This window comes from Lolium perenne, chromosome 3 (genome assembly GCF_019359855.2).
Source record: "Lolium perenne isolate Kyuss_39 chromosome 3, Kyuss_2.0, whole genome shotgun sequence".
Lineage (NCBI taxonomy): Eukaryota > Viridiplantae > Streptophyta > Magnoliopsida > Poales > Poaceae > Lolium > Lolium perenne.
The window spans coordinates 42,306,113-42,315,185 of record NC_067246.2 but is presented as its reverse complement, the minus strand read 5'-3'; the positions used below and the strand labels follow the sequence as shown (position 1 = coordinate 42,315,185).

General features: G+C 50.3%; 1 long non-coding RNA gene across 1 annotated transcript; it reads left to right on the top strand.

The window, feature by feature from the left end:
• The first annotated feature begins 503 nt into the window (after positions 1-503).
• LOC127340662 (uncharacterized) lies at positions 504-1,919 on the top strand. The gene is made up of 3 exons (XR_007874701.2): positions 504-723; positions 1,364-1,478; positions 1,581-1,919. It is a non-coding gene; the product is annotated as an uncharacterized lncRNA (long non-coding RNA).
• Positions 1,920-9,073: the final 7,154 nt, after the last annotated feature.

Sequence of the window (9,073 nt, the reverse complement as noted above, 5' to 3'; positions counted from 1 at the left end):
CAGTGTAGCTCCGGCAGCACCTCCCAGGTGGACTGCGTAAATTAGGCGGTGATACGGATCGTGCATGGCAGGGAAAGCTTTCCTTGTGCGTAGGAGTTGGGGTTATACACGGATCTTACACAGTAAATTCAGACCCGGAACGTCTGAATTCTTTTCGTAACACGCGCGTAAATGGAGAGTCTGTATCAAATAACGATCCTTGCTGCATATTATCCCAAACAAAACCCAGCACCAGGAGATCGACCTACGATCCACATCTACCATGGCCGCCGCTGCAAAGAAATAGGAGGATAGACGGAAGAAAGAAGAAGAGAACAGGAAGAGAGAAGAGCGGCGGCTGGACTTGAGCCGGCGGAGCTCCGCGGAGGAGTTTTGGTACCCTAACCAAGAGGAATCCCAGAATTTAGGATGGAACGCTGGCGACTACTTCGCCGGCGGCAGGACGTGGGACACCGACGAGATCACAGTAGGTACCATGCCCTCCTAAGTCCTAAGAGCAAGTCCAACGGTTACCCTATGGCACCCCCGATAGAAAATATAGGGGAGAGAGAGGCAAAAAGATGTCTCCAGCAGCTCCCCTACCGACGCCCCTAGCAATCCGCCTCCCCTACCCAATCCCGCTTCTCCCCCTACACATCGGGGCGGTGGAGGCTTCCCCTATCGGCCGGCCCGACCAATCGGTGGCTCCCGGAAGCCTCCTCCCGCCACCACTCTTCCGAGCAGGTACGTCTCCTCTCTGTTCTTCTTCGATTTCACTCGAAATCGAGTGCGGAATCCAGATAGGGATGGTGAGCGGGGACGGCTGGGAGAGGAGGGGAGGGAGGGGCGAGCTAGACGAGCAGGGGTGGCGGCGGCCACCCGCGGCGGGGCGAGCCGGGCGCGCGCGCAGGGGCTAGTCGGGCAGAGCCTGCAGGGGCAAGTCGGGCGCGGGGCGACGGCCGGTGAGAGGCTGGTCTACACGCTGGAGCTGTAGCTCGTGCGGGGACGAGGTCAAGGGCTGGCGGCGGCCGCTGCAGTTCTGTCCCGCGCGCAAGTGATTGAGAGTTTGCTGCTGCGCCTGTGTTCGTTCTACTGCGTGTGTCAACTTTGCTCTGAAATTTATTGTTGCTAGTTGGATAATTGCTTTAAATTGTTGTCCAATTGCTGGGGAAATTCTTTATACAAATTGTTGTCCAATTGTTGCTGCAATAAAAGAGCAACACTTGGCACTAGAACAAGAAAAGGTTAGACTGGAGATGTAGGGAGAGAAATTTAGGGGGCCTGTTGGACTTCTCTAACTGCGCATGTTACTAGAAAATTTTGATCCCACTCCAATGTATATATAACCGGCTATATATGACATGTATGAAATCCATCAATGCAGCGCATGTCCCTCCTATGTATTTAACCGACCACCCTTCCGGCGGAAGAACTACGGTCGCAAGCGCAATATTATCTTCTCCCGTGCAAGAAGTAATTGTGAGACCATCTCAGAGGAGGTAATCTATATGTGTTCCTATTTTACATCGTGTTTCTTTTGTTTTCATCAATATCTGCCGACGAAATATAATAACTGAATTAGTTCACCCTTGTATGTGCAGCATCCATATCTAACACTCACGGGTCCGACCCGTGCTATTGTGACATGTATCGACCCTGGGAACATCGAGATCACGCTCAAAGTCAAGGGCGCAACTGAATCCGACGATGTAGACCTAAGTTTCATAGTTTTAACATTGAAAAGCAGTATGTATATTTCTTATCACGAAGATTACCCTAGCAAGCGTAGCACGCTCAAGTTAGAATTCCACCACATTGGAGGCAACAATTTGCGTGAGGCTCGATGTTGGATCATCGTTGGCACCAATTGGTTTTCAAGGTGTATTCACCGCAAGTACCGCCAGCATAGATGATGTTTGAAGTTATGTTGCTTGATTTCAGGGAGGGTAAATTCGATGGCACGATCAATCTTTCACGGCATGTTGTTTCCGTTAGTGATGATGGAAATGAACAGTTGAAGGTTTCTATTATGGCACTTTGTGAGGTAGGGGATGAACGAGTTTCTACAAGAGATGATGTAGTATTCACTCCAAAGAAATATGTGGGAGAAGTTGTGGTGTGCTTATTGTCGGAAGAAAATCCTATACGACCAGGTCCTATGGCCAAGATCGCTGGACCACCTTCAGCAGACGACACGTGGACAACCGAATCTCAAAGCACATAGGCAAGATTGACCCCGATTCAGAATCCCCAGTCTACCGCTCCCCCGACCCCCATGCGTGTTGTCCCGCCGGCGGCTACTGGCGAGCCGCCGTGGCTCGCGGCAGTCGGCCGATCGCTCTGCGTGCTTGTCCCCGTCGGCTTTACTGCTGGGCTGCGCAAATACGCCTGGAAGTTTCGGAGCAATGGATTTGGATTTTGGTAGGCATGAAACAGGGCCGGTTTTACCATGCTGCTTTGAGATTCGGTTGGCTACGTGTATGCCGCGGAAGGTGGTCCAGCGAACTGGCCTATGTCGTGTAGGATTTTCTTCCCTTAATGTCGGCGTGTGTAAGATGCAAGTCACGGTTGCATGGTCCCTTTTTCTTGGTTATTAAATTAGTGATGTAGGTTTTTGGTTAAATTATAACCTATATAAAAGCTAGCTGATTTAGAGGGCTCCTCTTTGCTTGGCTACTATTCACGGGATATTTATCTCCAATTAGGTATAGACACGTACGTTCTCTTCTCTTTCTTACCTGGTCTAGGCATGGCTATTTTCTGTTTCCTTTTTTTTTTGACCTGGTGGGCAACCAGTTACCGGTTTCCCTATATTGATGTGGTTGCTCCCGGTGGTTTGGGTCAAAGCGGTGCTGCTGGACCCACCTCCACCGCTTGGTATGACAGATAGAGAACCCGAACCTTTCTGATGCGTTGCAAATCAGAGAAATCGGTAACCCAAACCGACCAACTCTCTTTTTTCCTCTCTTCCTGCCATCGCAGTCGCCGCTCTCATCTTTCTCCCTCACAAAAATGTTGCCGTGGCACAGCGGTGCTGAGCAGAACCATGGCCCTACCGAGGCTTGGCTGCAGCTTACATCGGTGGAGGGATCCTTCTCTCTGCCAATCTCTAGAGGTCGTCGGTGAGCGGCTGACCATGGCGCGAGAGGAGTGGCCGGGCCATGATCCGGAGCAGGGTGCCGGAGCCGGGCAGGCGCGTTGAAGGGGCGGAACCGGCGAGCGGAGGAGCTGGATGGTGCATCAAGGCGGAGTAGACAGCTGGATGGTGCATCAAGGCGGAGCAGCCGGCGCCGGGCGCGGAGCGGGCGAAGCGGCAACCTTGGGAGCGTGTGTGGCCGGAGTGGCAGAGGTGCGGGACTCACGGTGCGCAGCCGGACACGACGAGCGGGGCGCCGGCAGCGGGGCGCGGCGCGAGGGAGGAGCATGGGCTCGGTGCCATCCACGGCGGCACGCTGCAGTGCGAAGGTCATCGCGGGTCCGAGAGGGTGGCGTCCGACGGACACGGGACGCGCGGGGCAACTCAGGTCGAGGAAAGCTACAGGGCGAGGCTCGCTCGAGGTAGCGGCTGGCCGGAGCCAGAGGAGGGAGCTGCAGGGGCGCACGCGGGAGCCGCTGGCGGGCAGCGGCCTCGCGCGGTACCAGAGGACGTAGCCCCGAGGCCGCACGGGCGCAGGGCGAGGACGGGCGGGTGCACGGCTCGCACTAGAGGCAACAGTGCGAGGACGAGGCCAGGCGTGCTGGACCTGGGACGCGAGTGCGTGGGTCACCACGCCATGCGCAGGAGATGAGCGGGCGAAGGAAGCTGCTGCGGGCGCGCTGGAGAGGACATGGGAGCACAGGATTCATGCAGGGGTGTCGCAGAAGGGAGGCGCGTCGCGCATGATTCATGCAGGGGCGGATCACAGGCAGCCGGGGGGAAGCGCTGGCCAGGGCGACGAGCGGCAGTAGGACGCAGCAGGGGTTGAGGAGGTCGCAGTAAGGGACGTGGGGGTGGCGGCCGGCGCGGGAAGAGAAGTTTTCGCGGGTGCGGCCAGGCACGTGGGACGCGGGGCGGAGGCGCGGCCGGCTTGCTCGCACCCATCGGCGGCCGGCGCGGGAGCAGGTCAGCCATCGGTGCTTTTTGTTCTGCTTTCAGTTTTCGGTTTTCAGTTTCAAATCACGGTACTAACAAGGAATTTCACCGGATGAACAAAATGATGATGTATTTCAAGCCATTCTAACTGTTGTGTCTCTCGCCTATGCTTTTTTTTAGCACCACAATTTCGGTTTAAATTTGGGTGCTATCTGAACGGAAACAAGACTATTGGGACGCGACCGGAAAAGACAGCATACCAGCAATGGACGACTGAATCCATTCTTGCTCAAGCTTATTCTCATCGACTTGAAATCCCCCGCATCTCTTTGTACAGCAGCAGTCTCAGCACTTGCAGCAAGCCACTCTAGGGGAGGCCAGCCTCAGCACTTGCAGCAAGGCGCCTACTCTGGCAGAGGCCAGCCTCAGCACCTGTAAAGTGGAGAACGGGCCAGCGGCGCGGCCGGCGTTGAAGATGTGAGCCTCAACAAGGCGTCTGCTCTAGCCGAGGGCATGCTATCTACATATCTTATGGTTGGTTGTCGCTGCTTTCTGCCCAAACAACATGCAGAACCACGTGTTCATGGCATCGCCCAGGTGGCGCCCCTAGCCACGTAACGACAGACTACTTTCTCCTAACACCACTGCTCACATTTTAATAAAAATAAACCCCCTAATAGTGTTTACACGATTAGCATAAATTCAAGTTTAATAGCATTTTACACACAAAAGGCTACGGGCGCGCCGTGCGCCGCTCCACCACCTCCTAGTACATTTACAAATGCATTCATATTTCTTAATATTACATACGTTTTTAATAATGTAATAAAAGGTTGTATGCATCGATTGATACAGAGGCTAGGCATTGCCTATTTAAAAAAAATAAGAATATAATTTTTTTTTGTATTTGTCGCCGCTAAGGTGAAAAATGCTCTAAATGATGAACATCATTCATATGATCAATTTCATTCTTGGATAAATCAATATGGTTTATGCAAGGTAATGGTCACCACTCGAACCAAATTATCATATTGGTTACATTACGAATGCATTTATTCAGTTCAAATCCACCCAAGTTATTGTTTCTTTTGATTAGTTGTTTCACCAAAGTGGATGTGAAAGAATCCTATGAATATCTTTTGAACCTATCTACGTTGAAACATAATTTGAATATAAACTATGGACATTTCAATTGTAGCTTCGGAATGTCCCTAGAACTTGTCGTTTCCGCATTTGTTGATCTTTTTGTGGGATATATCACATTGTTCAGAGTATCACGTCGTACAAATAGTCCATTACGCCTTTTCTAACCATTTTCTTGGTCATTTTTATTTTTATCATGGATCCCACTCACGGACGTCCACGGCAGAGGGATAAAGAAGGAGTTCTTTTGTGGTACCCCTAAATGAATGACAGCCCTTTATTTTTGTTCATCTAATGGCCCAAAAAGTTCCATACCACAGTTCAAAATTCCACCGGTATGTTACATACCTCTCTCAGTTTTCGCACCTTGGAAAAAAAACCTTAAAAGAGGCTCGGCCCAATAGACGGGCCCAGCCTAATAGAGTGGTTCAGGCCCAACATGTGCCGATCGCAACGGGTAATGGGAGAGTCGGATCGCTCATTCTTCCATGGCCTGGGAGAGCCGCCGCTCTCCTTCCGTTCCCCAACTCCGGCGCCACCGCCCCTCGCCCCCTCCAGCCGGCATGACGGCATGACTACCACTGTCTGTTGAATCCTTCCCCAATACAGTCTCGGCGGCGGCGGCCTTGGCCCTTGGCCTCGACGTGGATCCGAGATCGACGGTGCCATCCTCGTCGCTCGCCAAGGCGGTCGAGAGCCCACCACGCGGTTTCGGGAACGGTACCTGGCTATTATCGCGGCACGCTGCCGGTGTCATCTCGGCGGTGGTGCAGGATGTGGGAGGAGGCCGACGAAATGGTGCTTGGAGGTATGCAGTTCATTAGTTTGGAATCAACAACCTCAATGATGCCATAAGCTTTCTGATGTAGAGCAAGTTTGAGCATAAGTCTAATAAATTGCTTCAGAAACCTGCCATCAAATAAAATCAAATAGTGTATATCCACAGCATCGTGCTGCAGGAAATTCGGATTTGAAATTCAGAGATTGACCTAAGACATTAAGTTGATCACCATGTTACTATCTTGATCAGCTCAAAGAGAAATCACAGCTTTGTTGCCTCCAGGTTCGCTGCACATTAGGTTTCCACTACCCTTGTTGGCTCTTTCTAACAGATGGTGCTTAGTAACATGTTGTATCATGCAGTGCAGTATCAGTTTTGGACCATGGTTTTTTTGTTCTCTGAACTAGCATTTAATCTCTCTGAAAATATCCCTAAACCTGATATGATATCATATCGCTGAAGTTTTGCAGGACTGTCTCTTATGGCCTCCTTTTAAAACCGGACTTATCAGTCTATTATTGGTCCGAGTCTTAATTCAGACAATGGCGCACAGCCGTCTTCTTGAGCTTCATTTCCTTTACTAAAATAAGTAGGCAACTTCTCTGAGAAATCTAATAGAATTCTCTGGGTGATGTTTGTTTTAGACGCTCCACGTAGGCTAACTATGTAAGAAAGTACTTACATTTGACACATGGGTTAGTACAGAGCATCATTGTTGTCGATTTTTTAATCTGTTATAGTTCCCTTATCAGTTTTCTGCTTTTCTGTCTGAGCTTGTATTTCCATCACTAAGATAAAAAGTAGGCAGTTTCTTTGAGGATTATAATATACTTATGTTGGTAATGTTTGTTTTGGACACTTCACATAGGCTATTTTTGTAAAATAATCCTTGCATCTCACGCATAAGGTGCTAGTATTGAGTGGGATGCGGCGAACTGTTGTACTATACTATAACAAGCAAGCAAAACCTTAAGTGAAGTTGAATGGATCGTAGCGAACAAGGGGGGGTTGAATTGTCGCTAGTCAAGTTTTATAACTTTTTATCAAATTTAAGCGCGATGCGGAAGTAAAGGTGATGCCTTTGATGATAAAGGTGTTCCTAGTACGATCCTAGACTAGTGCAACGAGCAAAGGAACCGAACAAGGTAATAGAGATAGGGAGCGGGACAACCGGGGACGCGGAGACGAGGCGAGGTTTGTTTCCCGCAGTTCCTCCCACAAAAGGGAGTACGTCTGCGTTGAGGAGGTGCTTACCACGAAGGTTAGACGGTACACCACGAAGGAAGGCCTCACCTTCTTCCTCGAGAAAGCCCCACGAAGGAGCTTCCCCTTCTCCACTAAGTAGCCGGTCGAGGTGACGGTTCCTTCACAAGGTTGGGACGAGCTCCATAACTCCGGAGGCTCCCAACACCCTATGGGGCTAGCACAACTCCAAGCTAGCCTCCATAGGAGCACTTCCTCCAAGATCCCACCATAGGAACCCTAACTTCAAGATCCACTAAGGACTAGGTGATATTGGTGAAATATCTCTTGGTAGAACTATAGATCGGGGCCTCCTCCACCACTCCTCAAAGTTTGGGCAAGATTGGTTGGGTAGGTGGGAGATCCTCAAGGTTTGAGCTCAGCAACAATGGAGGAGGGAGAGAGAGAGAAGGGATAAAATCGAGCTGGAGAAGAAGGGGCCCTTTTATAGGTACTTCCGGTCGAGGTACCGTCGAGGTACCGTAGTTCGCTCTGTGGGCTTTTCTGCGTGCAATTTCCCAGAGCGGTACTTTGGGCCGGTGAAGTTTTATAACTTTTTATCAATTTTAAGCGCGATGCGGAAGTAAAGGTGATGCCTTTGATGATAAAGGTGTTCCTAGTATGATCCTAGACTAGTGCAACGAGCAAAGGAACCGAACAAGGTAATAGAGATATGGAGCGGGACAACCGGGGACGCGGAGACGAGGCGAGGTGTGTTTCCCGCAGTTCCTCCCACAAAAGGGAGTACGTCTGCGTTGAGGAGGTGCTAACCACGAAGGTTAGACGGCCACACCACGAAGGAAGACCTCACCTTCTTCCTCGAGAAAGCCCCACAAAGGAGCTTCCCCTTCTCCACTAAGTAGCCGATCGAGGCGGCGGTTCCTTCACAAGGTTGGGGCGAGCTCCACAACTCCGGAGGCTCCCAACACCCTATGGGGCTAGCACAACTCCAAGCTAGCCTCCATAGGAGCACTTCCTCCAAGATCCCACCATAGGAACCCTAACTTCAAGATCCACTAAGGACTAGGTGATATTGGTGAAATCTCTCTCGGTAGAACTATAGATCGGGGCCTCCTCCACCACTCCTCAAAGTTTGGGCAAGATTGGTTGGGTAGGTGGGGAGATCCTCAAGGTTTGAGCTCAGCAACAATGGAGGAGAGAGAGAGAGAAGGGATAAAATCGAGTTGGAGAAGAAGGGGCCCTTTTATAGGTACTTTCGGTCGAGGTACCGTCGAGGTACCGCACTTCGCTCTGTGGGCTTTTCTGCGTGCAATTTCCCAGAGCGGTACTTTGGACTGGTGCCAATAGGGTAGCGGTACTACCGCTACTGGTACCGGTAGTACCGGTTAGGCAGATCCTGCATCTCCTCTTTTCCTCTCCAACCACGTCACCTCACGACACACACACAAAACCAGAAAACATATAAGCTACGCTTCAGTCTTCCGATCATGATGCGTTCAGCGAGGGCACCGTGCACCTGCAAATCTATCAAAGACAATCTATCCACATGGTTAAATTCATTCAAGTGTTGTTATCAAACACACAAAATACGAGGTATAGACCTTGCTCTTTCAATCTCCCCCTTTTTGGTGTTTGATGACAACACAAGAATTTGCAACATAGCATAAGATATTATGATAAGGTTCTAGATTTGCAAAAGCTAGATGGAGCTCCCCCTAGATGTGTGCATAGTTAGAATATGCATTTGAATACAAATACACACATCCTAGAGAAACAACTCCCCCTAGATTCTACAAACCATGCACATATGCAACAAGGATATTTTGACATGTTCATATAGCATATGCACACTATGGAGGCAACATATGACAATACAAGGAGTTTTGGGTGAATGT